The sequence below is a fragment of the Hyla sarda genome, chromosome 11 (assembly GCF_029499605.1).
Source record: "Hyla sarda isolate aHylSar1 chromosome 11, aHylSar1.hap1, whole genome shotgun sequence".
Taxonomy (NCBI): domain Eukaryota; kingdom Metazoa; phylum Chordata; class Amphibia; order Anura; family Hylidae; genus Hyla; species Hyla sarda.
Window position 1 is genome coordinate 12,531,018 of NC_079199.1, and position 15,021 is coordinate 12,546,038.

General features: G+C 40.8%; 1 protein-coding gene and 1 long non-coding RNA gene across 2 annotated transcripts in view; one reads left to right on the top strand and one right to left on the bottom strand.

Moving 5' to 3' along the window:
• The window catches only part of ANKRD9 (ankyrin repeat domain 9), a 111,781-nt gene that overhangs the window by 72,688 nt on the left and 24,072 nt on the right, over positions 1 to 15,021 (top strand). Inside the window, exon 4 of the mRNA XM_056545388.1 lies at positions 8,970 to 8,994. The gene's annotated coding sequence lies outside the window, so the exon portion shown is untranslated. The remainder of the gene's footprint in view (positions 1 to 8,969; positions 8,995 to 15,021) is intronic.
• The window catches only part of LOC130295092 (uncharacterized), a 68,452-nt gene that overhangs the window by 19,517 nt on the left and 33,914 nt on the right, over positions 1 to 15,021 (bottom strand). The window lies entirely within an intron of this gene.

Below are 15,021 nucleotides of genomic sequence, written 5' to 3' on the forward strand. Positions count from 1 at the left end.
ATAAACCCCCTTAATAAAATAAAACCCTCACTTTCCATCTGCACCAAATAGAAACAAATCCAAATCCCCATCAATAAAATGAACAAATCCTGCACCTCCCCCCTTAATTACACTCCCTCCCTCTTCCCTCTTAATTGCACCCCCTCCCTCCCCCCTAATTACACCCCTCCCCCCTTAATTACACCCCTCCCCCTCCCTCCCCCCTCTAATTACACCCCCTCCCCTCCCTCCCCCCTCTAATTACACCCCCTCCCTCCCCCCCTTAATTACACCCCACCCTCCATCCCCCCCTTAATTACACCCCCTCCCCCACTAATTACACCCCCCCCCCCTGAAATCTGTCTCTTGCCTCATCCAGGCTCCTGTATCCATTCTCTATGCTTTACACCGCAGCATTGCTCCATTAGAGCCCAACTATATTCACTGGGGGAGATTTATCAAAACCGTGTAAAGGAAGAGCAGTGCAGTTGCCCATAGCAACCAATCAGATTGCTTCTTTTATTTTTCACAGGTTTCTTTAAAAAGAAAGAAGGTATCTGATTGGTTGCCATGGGCAACTGCACTGCTCTTCCTCTGCACAGATTTTGATAAATCTCCCCCAGTGACTCCAGTTTAGTTGCATTGTCTATTGGAGTTTTAAAGGGGTACTTCACTGGAAAACTTTTTTTTTTAATCAATTGATGACAGAACGTTAAACAGATTTGTAAATTACTTATATTAAAACAAATCTTAATCCTTCTAGTACTTATCAGCTGCTGTATGCTCCACAGGAAGTTATTTTCTTTTTTGAATGTCCTTTCTGCCTGACCACAGTGCTCTCTACTGACACCTCTGTTCATGTCAGGATCTGTCCAGAGCAGGAGCAAATCCCCATAGCAAACCTCTCCTGCTCTGGACAGTTCCTGACATGAACAGATGTGTCAGCAGACAGGTTTTCCAGTGGAGTACCCCTTTAAATCCATTTGTTGTATCATCTGAGGTTTAGATTGCTGATGTAACCAGTGGTCTTCAACCTGCGGACCTCCAGATGTTGCAAAACTACAACTCCCAGCATGCCTGGACAGCCGTTTGCTGGAAGGATTAAGATTTTTTAATAGAAGTAATTTACAAATCTGTTTAACTTTCTGGCACCAGTTGATTAAAAAAAAAAAAAAAAAAAAAAAGATTTCCACCGGAGCACCCCTTTAAATCTATTTTTTGTCTCATCAGATGCCTAGAATGCTGCTTTATCTTTTCACTGTGCTTTACACTGCAGCCTCTACTGTATCTAATGATTATCACTATAACAAGGACAACGCTGTAAACTACAAGCGACTGAAAGCCAATGGTGCATCCTATGATAAGCAGGAAGTGTTTGTTACAATGTATCAGTGCTGCAGGGAATGGAACTTCTGCATAATCTGACACCTGACAGGCACCAGGCAATACAATTGGCTACAATGTGTCATAATAGCCATATCCATAGAGTAGTGTTTCCCAACCAGGGTGCCTCCAGCTGTTGCAAAACTACAACTCCTAGCATGCCCGGACAGCCAACGGCTGTCCGGGCATGCTGGGAGTTGTAGTTTTGCACAAGTTGTAGGTTATACCACAGTGTTTCCCAACCAGGGAGTTGTAGTTTTGCATTAGTTGTAGGTTATACCACAGTGTTTCCCAACCAGGGTGCCTCCAGCTGTTGCAAAACTACAACTCCTAGCATGCCCGGACGGCCAACGGCTGTCCGGCCATGCTGGGAGTTGTAGTTTTGCATAAGTTGTAGGTTATACCACAGTGTTTCCCAACCAGTGTGCCTCCAGCTGTTGCAAAACTACAACTCCTAGCATGCTGGGAGTTGTAGTTTTGCATAAGTTGTAGGTTATACCACAGTGTTTCCCAACCAGGGTGCCTCCAGCTGTTGCAAAACTACAACTCCTAGCATGCCCGGACTGCCAACGACTGTCCGGCCATACTGGGAGTTCTAGGTTATACCACAGTGTTTCCCAACCAGTGTGCCTCCAGCTGTTGCAAAACTACAACTCTTAGCATGCTGGGAGTTGTGGTTTTGCATAAGTTGTAGGTTATACCACAGTGTTTCCCAACCAGGGTACCTCCAGCTGTTGCAAAACTACAACTCCCAGCATGCCCGGACAGCCAACGACTGTCCGGGCATGCTGAGAATTGTAGTTTTGCAACAGCTGGAGGCACCCTGGTTGGGAAACACTGTCATGGAGGATATAAAAGTGGGCGACCCTCATCCTGGACCCCCCCCCAGAATATAGAGAACTTCCTTCTTCTAATGACTCATCCAGCAGAGAACAGAATCTTCCATTTAGTTTCCATCATTTGTTCTTCAGCTTTTCTACCGCAGCACAATGACCCAGAGTGAACCTCCGCTCACAATGGCGGCACAGCACGAAGACACGACCCAGTACAGTCCGTCGTGTACAGTCCCCATGCAATGCTGTCCTTATCATGATCCCAATTCACGTCTACATACTCCTATAAGGATACACTGGGGAGGGCAGGACACAATTAATAGATATTAGGAATAGTAACATTTCAAAATTCATGGTGGTCTAGGGGGTAAAGAAAGAGTTAAAGCACCCATCAAAATAATAATGTTACTATGCTATTCTATGTTACTCACTAGGTCACGCAGATGCTTTACATGTTATTTGTATGAGTCTATCTTCTGTATTTGGCTCACAAATACCTCTGTTCTGCTGCTCACTCATTCTGACATAAACTGCTCACTCAGGAATGGGTGTGGCCGAGGCAAGCACTGAGCAACCCCCCCCCCCCCTCCGACTCACCATGCATTCACTTCCTCCCTGAGTCTGCTGTACTGTGTTGGGTCACTTCATACAGTCACTTCAGGCTGCTCTGTAACCCCCTCCTTTCTGTTTTCATGCTGCAGTCTGTGAGCATTGAGGAAAGCTAGTCCCACCCGCACTTCCTGGACTTTGTCCCTGCCTGTGCTTCAGTTGGGACAAAGATGATGCTGCAGCCGGGCAGGATTATGTTCTGGATGATATGGGGACCTCTAGTGGTCTTTTCTATAATCCATGATTTCTATAAAAAGGAGAATTTTTTTTTTCTAAAGTATATTATTGTTAATGTTTTGCCAAGATGTACAATATATAAACATTTTTGATGCTGACAATGCCCATTTAAAGGGGTACTCCGGTGGAAAACTTTTTTTTATTTTTATATATTATTACTATTTTTTTAAATGAACTGGTGCCAGAAAGTTAAACAGATTGGTAAATTACTTCTATTAAAAAAAAAAAAATCTTAATCCTTCCAGTGCTTATTAGCTGCTAAATACTACAGAGCAAATTATTTTCTTTTTGGAACACAGAGCTCTCTGCTGACATCTCTGGCCATTTTAAGAACTATCCAGAGTAGGAGAAAATCCCCAGAGCAAACATATGCTGCTCTGGACAGTTCCTAAAATGGACAGAGATGTCAGCAGAGAGCACTGTGCTCGTGATGTCAGCAGAGAGCTCTGTGTTCCAAAAAGAAAAGAATTTCCTCTGTAGTATTCAGCAGCTAATAAGTACTGGAATGATTAAGATTTTTTTTTAATAGAAGTCATTTACAAATCTGTTTAACTTTCTGGCACCAGTTGATTTAAAAAAAATGAAAAAAGTTTTCCTCCAGAGTACCCCTTTAATTGTATATATTCCCTGTGCAATATTTCTTGCAGCTGTTGTTTAAACTACAACTCCCATTATGCCCTGACAGCCTTCGGCTGTCAGGGCATAATGGGGGTTGTAGTCTTTGCAAAAGCTGGGGTATCACAGGCTGGGGAACACTTGTCTAGCGTATAGAAAAAGTCAAAGTCAAAATTTCTGTTGCACCTGAAAGCTGTTGGGGCATGCTGAGAGTTGTAGTTCTGCAACAGCTGGAGAGCCTCAGGTTAGGGAACACAGGTCTAATTTATGGAAGCAACAGAATACTGTCAGAATCCCATGTTAATATCTGCATAAAAGCAAACCTCTGGTGTGAACACAACCCTTAGATTTGCACCTAAGACCCCCAAAAGCCAGGGTGACCCTTGCTAAGAATTGCCAAAATAACTTTGCAAATTGTGATTGCTTCTGTTCACTCACAGCAAGCAGAGGTGGTGAAAAGGACAAGAAATACAATGGTAAAATATAAAAAGGCTGCAGACTGAATAGGAGCTCCTCAGACCGGATAAACCCTGTAAAGTGACGACTGAGGGGGTGGAGGCGGACAGCTTGGGCGTCCATCCTTAGAGGCAGACCATGGGGCCCTTGGAGAGAGAGAGGGGGGGCCCCATCCTGGTTGGTCTCATTCCACTATTCTCTCCAGGGAACTGCATTGTCAGCAATTATCTAGGAATAGAAAACAGCTATTTTCCAAAAAAACTGCACCACCCCTGTCCACAGGCTGTGTGTGGTATTACATCTTGGGTTTATTTACTTCAATGGAACTGAGCTGCAATACCACACACAGCCTGAGGACAGGGGTGGTGCTGTTTTTGGAACAAATCAGCTCTGTTTTTCTAATCCTGGACAATGAAGAGGGGGTATTGACCAATGGGTTATGGTAGACAAAGGGAATTATACACAAGACCCTTATGGGTGGCAACAAGACGCCATAATAGGAGGCCCGTTTTGGTACTTGTTATGGGGCCCCCAGTGTACGCCATCGCCTGACAGGGACTTTATCTTCTGTACGAGGCAGAGCAGTGTGTACCAGTTTTACCCGGAGTGTTCCTTTAATTCCAGATTTGGAACAGAACATTTTCCTCGCCATGTGATTGTCCCTAAATATCACCGCAGAGCGGGGGAAACACTCATCATCCGCAGGAGTCACGTGAGCGCAGACAATGATTCCAGCGGCTGCAGAGCGTCTCCCGCAGGGAGGTGCAGACATTGCAGCTGGGGTTCACTGAGCCAATCATTGCATCAGCCCCAGGTCCCCGCTGCAATGCTGCCCTGCATGGGACATTAATCTCCTTTGCCGCCTGCGCATGGCGCTACCTCATCCCCCCCTGAGGAGACGTCTCCTGGGCGCCATGTGATGAAATCAAATTCGATTCCACAGCGACTGAGGCGATGCTTCACATTAACTCTTCGATAACCGATCTTAAAGGGCCAGTACGTATAAAAATCAACCAAAGAAAAACAAAAAAAAAAGGCCTTTCCGTTAACTATATAAATCTGTGTTTCCCAACCGGAGTGCCTCCAGCTGTTGCAAAACTACAACTCTCAGCATGCCCGGACAGCCGAAGGCTGTCCGGGCATGCTGGGAGTTGCAGTTTTGCAACAGCTGGAGGCACCCTGAGTAGGAAACACTGATATAAAAGTTATTGTCCGGGCATGCTGGTAGTTGTAGTTTTGCAACAGCTGGAGGCACCCTGGTTGGGAAACACTGATATAAAAGATAATGTCCAGGCATGCTGGTAGTTGTAGTTTTGCAACAGCTGGAGGCACCCTGGTTGGGAAACACAGATATAAAATATAATGTCCAGGCATGCTGGGAGTTGTAGTTTTGCAACAGCTGGAGGTACCCTGAGTGGGAAACACTGATATGAAAGATAATGTCTGGGCATGCTGGTAGTTGTAGATTTGCAACAGCTGGATGCACCCTGGTTGGGAAACACTGATATAAAAGATAATGTCTGGGCATGCTGGGAGTTGTAGTTTTGCAACAGCTGGAGGTACCCTGAGTGGGAAACACTGATATAAAAGATAATGTCTGGGCATGCTGGTAGTTGTAGTTTTGCAACAGCTGGAGGTCCACAGTTTGGAGACCACTGCTCTAGACTTTTGGGTTGCAATGAGTGTTTTTTCTCTCCAGCTCCAAACAGATTGGGAGTAGTAGTTATACTACACAACACCTTTCAGGACAATAAAAGGTTAAAGGGTTTATCCAGGATATAAAAAATAACCTACCTGCGTTCATTGAGAAACAGCGCCTGTTGCCCTCAGGTTGTGTGTGGTTCTGCAGCTCAGTTCCATTGAAGTGAATGGGGCCAAGTTGTAATACCGCACGCAACCTAAGTACAAGGGAGGTGCTGTTTTTTTTGGAAGAAACTGCTATGTTTTTATAATGCCTGAAAACCAATTTAACCAGCAGTATTCCCTGAAAGAAGGGAATGTGAGACACGCTGAGAGTTGTAGTTTCATAAAAGGCCACAGTGTAAAGATCAGTTATCTGAAGAAGAGAGAGTTAACTCCTACCGCCTAGTGTAATAGTGAACACATACCCGTACCAGCCGATCCATTAGTGGGCAGGTCGTTTCCATAGTGATAAAAAAAAATACAAATCCTACAGTTATATTTCCTATTTATTTTTAATCCACTTTAGCTATAACAAAAACTAGCAAAAAAGCTGTGTGAAACCTCCTTTATAGTAGTTATATCCTTGTATATAGGAGCAGTATTTATAGTAGTTATATTCTTGTATATAGGGGGCGGTATTATAGTAGTTATATTGTTGTATATAGGAGCAGTATTATAGTAGTTATATTCTTGTATATAGGAGCAGTATTATAGTAGTTATATTCTTGTATATAGGAGCAGTATTATAGTAGTTATATTCTTGTATATAGGGGGCGGTATTATAGTAGTTATATTGTTGTATATAGGAGCAGTATTATAGTAGTTATATTCTTGTATATAGGAGCAGTATTATAGTAGTTATATTCTTGTATATAGGGGGCAGTATTATAGTAGTTATATTCTTGTATATAGGAGCAGTATTATAGTAGTTGTATTCTTGTATATAGGAGCAGTATTATAGTAGTTATATTCTTGTATATAGGAGGTAGTATTATAGTAGTTATATTCTTGTATATAGGAGGTAGTATTATAGTAGGTATATCCTTGTATATAGGAGCAGTATTATAGTAGTTATATTCTTGTATATAGGAAAAGTATTATAGTAGTTATATTCTTGTATATAGGAGCAGTATTATAGTAGTTATATTCTTGTATATAGGAGCAGTATTATAGTAGTTATATTCTTGTATATAGGAGCAGTATTATAGTAGTTATATTCTTGTATATAGGAGACAGTATTATAGTAGTTATATTCTTGTATATAGGAGCAGTATTATAGTAGTTATATTCTTGTATATAGGAGCAGTATTTTAGTAGTTATATTCTTGTATATAGGAGCAGTATTATAGTAGTTATATTCTTGTATATAGGAGCAGTATTATAGTAGTTATATTCTTGTATATAGGAGCAGTATTATAGTAGTTATAGTCTTGTATATAGGAGCAGTATTATAGTAGTTATCTTCTTGTATATAGGAGCAGTATTATAGTAGTTATATTCTTGTACATAGGAGCAGTATTATAGTAGTTATATCCTTGTATATAGGAAAAGTATTATAGTAGTTATAGTCTTGTATATAGGAGCAGTAATATAGTAGTTATATTCTTGTATATAGGAGCAGTATTATAGTAGTTATATTCTTGTATATAGGAGCAGTATTATAGTAGTTATATTCTTGTATATAGGAGCAGTATTATAGTAGTTATATTCTTGTATATAGGAGCAGTATTATAGTAGTTATATTCTTGTATATAGGAGCAGTATTATAGTAGTTATATTCTTGTATATAGGAGCAGTATTATAGTAGTTATATTCTTGTATATAGGAGCAGTATTATAGTAGTTATATTCTTGTATATAGGAGCAGTATTATAGTAGTTATATTCTTGTATATAGGAGCAGTATTATAGTAGTTATATTCTTGTATATAGGAGCAGTATTATAGTAGTTATATTCTTGTATATAGGAGCAGTATTTTAGTAGTTATATTCTTGTATATAGGAGCAGTATTATAGTAGTTATATTCTTGTATATAGGAGCAGTATTATAGTAGTTATATTCTTGTATATAGGAGCAGTATTATAGTAGTTATATTCTTGTATATAGGAGCAGTATTATAGTAGTTATAGTCTTGTATATAGGAGCAGTATTATAGTAGTTATCTTCTTGTATATAGGAGCAGTATTATAGTAGTTATATTCTTGTACATAGGAGCAGTATTATAGTAGTTATATCCTTGTATATAGGAAAAGTATTATAGTAGTTATAGTCTTGTATATAGGAGCAGTAATATAGTAGTTATATTCTTGTATATAGGAGCAGTATTATAGTAGTTATCTTCTTCTATATAGGAGCAGTATTATAGTAGTTATATTCTTGTATATAGGAGCAGTATTATAGTAGTTATATTCTTGTATATAGAAGCAGTATTATAGTAGTTATATTCTTGTATATAGGAGCAGTATTATAGTAGTTATATTCTTGTATATAGGAGCAGTATTATAGTAGTTATATTCTTGTATATAGGAGCAGTATTATAGTAGTAATATTCTTGTATATAGGAGCAGTATTATAGTAGTTATATTCTTGTATATAGGAGCAGTATTATAGTAGTTATATTCTTGTATATAGGAGCAGTATTATAGTAGTTATATTCTTGTATATAGGAGCAGTATTATAGTAGTAATATTCTTGTACATAGGAGCAGTATTATAGTAGTTATATTCTTGTATATAGGAGGCAGTATTATAGTAGTTATAGTCTTGTATATAGGAGCAGTATTTATAGTAGTTATATTATTGTATATAGGGGGCGGTATTATAGTAGTTATATTGTATATAGGAGCAGTATTATAGTAGTTATATTCTTGTATATAGGAGCAGTATTATAGTAGTTATATCCTTGTATATAGAAGAAGTATTATAGTAGTTATATTCTTGTATATAGGAGCAGTATTATAGTAGTTATATTCTTGTATATAGGGGCAGTATTATAGTAGTTATATTCTTGTATATAGGAGCAGTATTATAGTAGTTATATTTGTGTACATAGGAGCAGTATTATAGTAGTTATATTCTTGTATATAGGAGCAGTATTATAGTAGTTATATTTGTGTACATAGGAGCAGTATTATAGTAGTTCACTGACTTTTCCCTTCCCCCATTCTCTTTTGCAGCTCATGCAGGAGACACCAATGACAGGTGAATGTTTCTGTATTTCCAGGGTAAAGGGTTCTGTATGTTAAACCTGTGCTCCACCCCGAGGTGTGATGTTATAGATAATCAGAATACGGGAGTCCGTGTCTGACTTGTTTCTAGGCAGGTAATGTCAGCAGTTGTCATTGTTAGCAGTGAGTGGAGTTGCCCTTTAAGGCGGCAGTCACGCCCCGGTGGTTACATTGTGCCATGATTGCTGCCCGGCGGTATTATTAGGCATGAACTGTCCTCGGATGAGAATGGCCGGCCGCTGCCGCTCTATATAAACCCGCATCCTCCCATCCAGCGAGGAGCTGCGCTTTCCAGCTACCTTCAACCTGAAAATGTCCTGTTTCCATGGTTACCAGCCAATCCAAAAAGAAAGTTTATTTTTAGTTGGTGAACATGTAGTTCTCCGGATTTCTCGGCACTCTTGTACTTTTCGAGTTTCCTCCCACATCGAATCCGAAGCGTGCTGCAGAATGCACAATCCACGCTGAGCCGGCGGCTGACTCAACTATTCCTGCGAAGCGCAGGCCGGACGCCGCTCTGTATGGAGCAAATTACACAAAGAATCTGGGCTAAGGGAACGTTCACATGTACGCAGATTTTCTGCGTAGGATTTTGTGCTGCAGATTTCAATGTAAACTAAATGACTGAGCGCAGCTTCTAATCTGCAGTTACAAATCCTGCGCGTCAAATCTGCGCAGAATCCTGTATGTGTGAACGTACCCTAAAAGGTGAAATATACCTGAGGTCCCGAGTAGTCAGAGAGTGACTGGAAATACATCACACGAATAATGTCACCGGCCTAAAGTCAGACGTCTCCATGAGCTACATGGAATCTGTTGTTCCGTGATTTCAGTCATTGTAAGGCCACGTTCACACCACGATTTTAAGTCACAGTCAAATGTCTGATATGCTACAAAAAAAAAATGAACCACTAGCTCAGTGGTCTCGAAATGTGGCCCTCCAGCTGTTGCCAAACTTTAACTCCCAGCATGCCCGGACAGCCGTTGGCTGTCCGGGCATGCTGGGAGTTAAAGTTTGGCAACAGCTGGAGGGCCACAGTTTGAGGCCACTGCTCAAGCTGATGTGCGCCGTCAGAAATGAATGGCGTCTGCGCACGGATACAATTGCAACCGATTTCAGCTTCAAAAATCGTATCTGTGCCACAAAGGCGCAAATCATAATGTGAACCGGGCCTGAGCAAGAACAAATAATGGGAAGTGCAAAAAGAATACAAAACTCCATCTTCAGTTCTAAAAACCCCCAGTAGTTATATTCTTGTATATAGGAGCAGTATTATAGTAGTTATATTCTTGTATATAGGAGGCAGTATTATAGTAGTTATATTCTTGTATAGAGGAGCAGTATTATAGTAGTTATATTCTTGTATATAGGAGCAATATTATAGTAGTTATATTCTTGTATATAGGAGCAGTATTATAGTAGTTATATTCTTGTATATAGGGGCAGTATTATAGTTGTTATATTCTTGTATATAGGGGCAGTATTATAGTTGTTATATTCTTGTATATAGGAGGCAGTATTATAGTTGTTATATTCTTGTATATAGGAGCAGTATTATAGTATTTATATTATTGTATATAGGAGCAGTATTATAGTAGTTATATTCTTGTATATAGGAGCAGTATTATAGTAGTTATATTCCTGTACATAGGAGGCAGTATTATAGTAGTTATATTCTTGTATATAGGAGCAGTATTATAGTAGTTATATTCTTGTATATAGGAGCAGTATTATAGTAGTTATATTCCTGTACATAGGAGGCAGTATTATAGTAGTTATATTCTTGTATATAGGAGCAGTATTATAGTAGTTATATTCTTGTATATAGGAACAGTATTATAGTAGTTATATTCTTGTATATAGGGGCAGTATTATAGTAGTTATATTCTTGTATATAGGGGCAGCATTATAGTAGTTATATTCTTGTATATAGGAGCAGTATTATAGTAGTTATATTCTTGTATATAGGAGCAGTATTATAGTAGTTATATTCTTGTATATAGGAGCAGTATTATAGTAGTTATATTCTTGTATATAGGAGCAGTATTATAGGAGTTATATTCTTGTATATAAGAGCAGTATTATAGTAGATATATTCTTGTATATAGGAGCAGTATTATAGTAGTGATATTCTTGTATATAGGAGCAGTATTATAGTAGTTATATTCTTGTATATAGGAGCAGTATCATAGTAGTTATATTCTTGTATATAGGAGGCAGTATTATAGTATTTAGATTTTGTACATAGGAGGCAGTATTATATAACATTTATATTCGTCATGATCAGTGTTGGCTTATACAGAAACATCTGATCACATTTTTGCTCTGTGAGCTGATCTGAGGCTATTTGTGTGTTTTCCTATGCACTGTACTGCCATCTAGGGGCTAGTTGTAAATCTGCAAGTTCTCATATGTACATTGAATGAATCGTTGATTCCTGCTGAGCTATGTATCTAAGCCTCTGATATGGGATATTGTCTGCTGAGCTATATATCTAAGCCTCTGATATGGGATACTGTGTGTTGAGCTATATATCTAAGCATCTGATGTGGAATACTGTCTGCTGAGCTTTGTATCTAAGCCTCTGATGTGGGATACTGTCTGCTGAGCTCAGCAGGTGTGCATAGATACAGATCAATAGACAGTACCACACATTACTAGCTTAGATACTGGGGCTCATCAGACAGTATCACCCACAATGCACATAGATAAAGCAGCTGAATAGTCAGTATTGTACATGACAGAATTACATACACTGGCTCAAAAAGAAAGTATCGCACATGATCGGCTGAGATACCGTGGCTCAGGCTACAGTGCAACACATGATAGGATTAGATACATTAAAAGACATTATCACACATGATAAGTGAAGATACATTGGCTCGGAAAACAGTACCACGTATGACAATCTTAGATACATTGCTTAGTATCTATATGACATAGGCTTAGATACACCAGCTCAGCGGTCAATCTCACTCGTCATAGTATTAGATACAGTGGATCACATCGGCAGAGGGTATCACTCGTGTTGTGTATAGATAAATGTCTGTATCAGACATATAGGGAGAGATTTATCCAAACCTGTGCAGTTGCCCATAGCAACCAATCAGATTGCTTCTTTCATTTTAAAAATGAAAGCAGAAATCTGATTGGTTGCTATGGGCAACTGCCCCACTCTTCCTCTACACAGGTTTTGATAAATCTCCCCCATATGCAGAAAGTATCACACATGGTTTAGATACATCAGCTTAGCAGTCAGTATCAAACATCATAGGTTTAGTTACATAAGCTCAAAAGGGCAATATCTAGAACAGAGTTTCCCAACCGGCGTGCCTCCAGCTGTTGCAAAACTACAATTCCAAGCATGCCTAGACAGCCAAAGGCTACTACCCAGCTCTCCTAGGCTCCTGAATGGCCTATCAGACCAGACCCTAATTTTGCAGTGCAGTGTTTACCAACCAGCATGCCTCCAGCTGTTGCAAAACTACAAGTCCCAGCATGCCCGGACAGCCGAAGGCTGTCCGGGCATGCTGGGAGTTGTAGTTTTGCAACAGCTGAAGGCACACTGGTTGGGAAACACTGGCCTAGGACATGCTGTAAGTTGTAGTTTTGCAACAGCTGGAGGCACACTGGTTGGGAAACGCTGTCCTAGACCCTCAAAAAGAAAGTATCGCACATGATCGGCTGAGATACCGTGGCTCAGCCTACAGTACAACACATGATAGGATTAGATACATTAAAAGACATTATCACACATGATAAGTGAAGATACATTGGCTCGGAAAACAGTACCACGTATGACAATCTTAGATACATTGCTTAGTATCTATATGACATAGGCTTAGATACACCAGCTCAGCGGTCAATGTCACTCGTCATAGTATTACAACCAAAGGATAAGTTGGCCAGCACTATTGATCCAAACTATTGTAAAAACCTGGCTTGCAGGTGCAGGCTGCTGGGCTAAATATACAGCAACAGGAGAATACAGCAGCACACTGCTAGCACAAAGATATAGATGAACATGAGTATATAGATAAAACATGAGTATATAGATAGAACATGAAAAGCTATACAGCTGTAATGCAATAAATGAAGATATGAAACTATGAAAATATGAGGTACTTAGCTTGCAAATTTGGCGCCAAATAGCGTGGACCGTCCCACCACGGTAAAGTGACCTCATTCTGGGACGGACCCTACACTGTGTATATGCCTTTGTGTGAACAGTACAACATGCATTGCAAGGTCTGAAACATCCAAGGCACCTTATATACACCTAATAGAGGTGGGTGGGGTGCAGGAACCAACATGGAGGTAGCCACTCCCCCGTATGTGTAATACAACCAAAGGATAAATTGGCCAGCACTATTGATCCAAACTATTGTAAAAGCCTGGCTTGCAGGTGCAGGCTGCTGGGCTAAATTTACATCAACAGGAGAATACAGCAGCACACTGCTAGCACAAAGATATAGATGAAACATGAGTATATAGATACAACATGAGTATATAGATAGAACATGAACGTGAACTATGAACGTCATAGTATTAGATACAGTCGATCACATTGGCAGAGGGTATCACTCGTGTTGTGTATAGATAAATGTCTGTATCAGACATATAGGGAGAGATTTATCAAAACCTGTGCAGTTGCCCATAGCAACCAATCAGATTGCTTCTTTCATTTTAAAAATGAAAGCAGAAATCTGATTGGTTGCTCTGGGCAACTGCCCCACTCTTCCTCTATACAGGTTTTGATAAATCTCCCCCATAGGCAGAAAGTAAAACTACAACTCCCAGCATGCCCGGACAGCCAAAGGCTACTACCCAGCTCTCCTAGGCTCCTGAATGGCCTATCAGACCAGACCCTGATTTTGTAGTGCAGTGTTTACCAGCCAGCATGCCTCCAGCTGTTGCAAAACTACAACTCCCAGCATGCCCGGACAGCCAAAGGCTACTACCCAGCTCTCCTAGGCTCCTGAATGGCCTATCAGACCAGACCCTGATTTTGTAGTGCAGTGTTTACCAGCCAGCATGCCTCCAGCTGTTGCAAAACTACAACTCCCAGCATGCCCGGACAGCCAAAGGCTACTACCCAGCTCTCCTAGGCTCCTGAATGGCCTAGCAGACCAGACCCTGATTTTGAAGTGCAGTGTTTACCAGCCAGCATGCCTCCAGCTGTTGCAAAACTACAACTCCCAGCATGCCCGGACAGCCTTCGGCTGTCCGGGCATGCTGGAAGTTGTAGTTTTTCAACAGCCGGAGGCACACTGGTTGGGAAACGCTGTCCTAGACCCTCAGATGTTCATGGCTGATCCAATGTACCAGTCCGATACCAGTACTCCCAGTTAGCTTAGCCTTTGATACTGTATAAAATGAGTTATTAGCTTTTCTATGGTTTTATTCTCCCATAATATACACATATCCCATCCACTGAATGAGGAGCCGGCGTCTTGTCTTCATCTCCTTCTCCCGCACAATGTAGGACACTGGGTCTCCCTTAAGGCACAGCTGCCAAATGTGATAAGGCTTCCTGCGGTGGTGTCTGCGGCGGAGACATGGGGCCGAGGTGTCAGGTCCCATTAATTCCTGAGCTCCTCATGTGTAAGATGTCTCCGGTCCCACTGCACGTACCCTGGGCCCCGGCCAGCCTGGCATCATTACCGGGCATCTGCAGACGCCGCCACATAAATAATCCGTACAGGGCGTAATGATGTGCGCAGTCTACACCTCAGACATGGCACATAACAACATCCAGAAAACCGCTCTATGATATCTCACATAAAGGTACAGGCCCAAAGCCTGAGGCTGCACTACTGACAGATTCTACACGTTGCTGCTCTCTAGGAAAAGTATGGTTGTATACGAACTATATGGCATTGTGGGGACACTGGGATGGTTTATATAACGCTGTATGGCACCATATGTGGGAGCTGTTATGGGTGTATATTTAGCGTTACAGGTTTAGGAATAAAATAAGGGGGGACCCCCTTGCGGGGA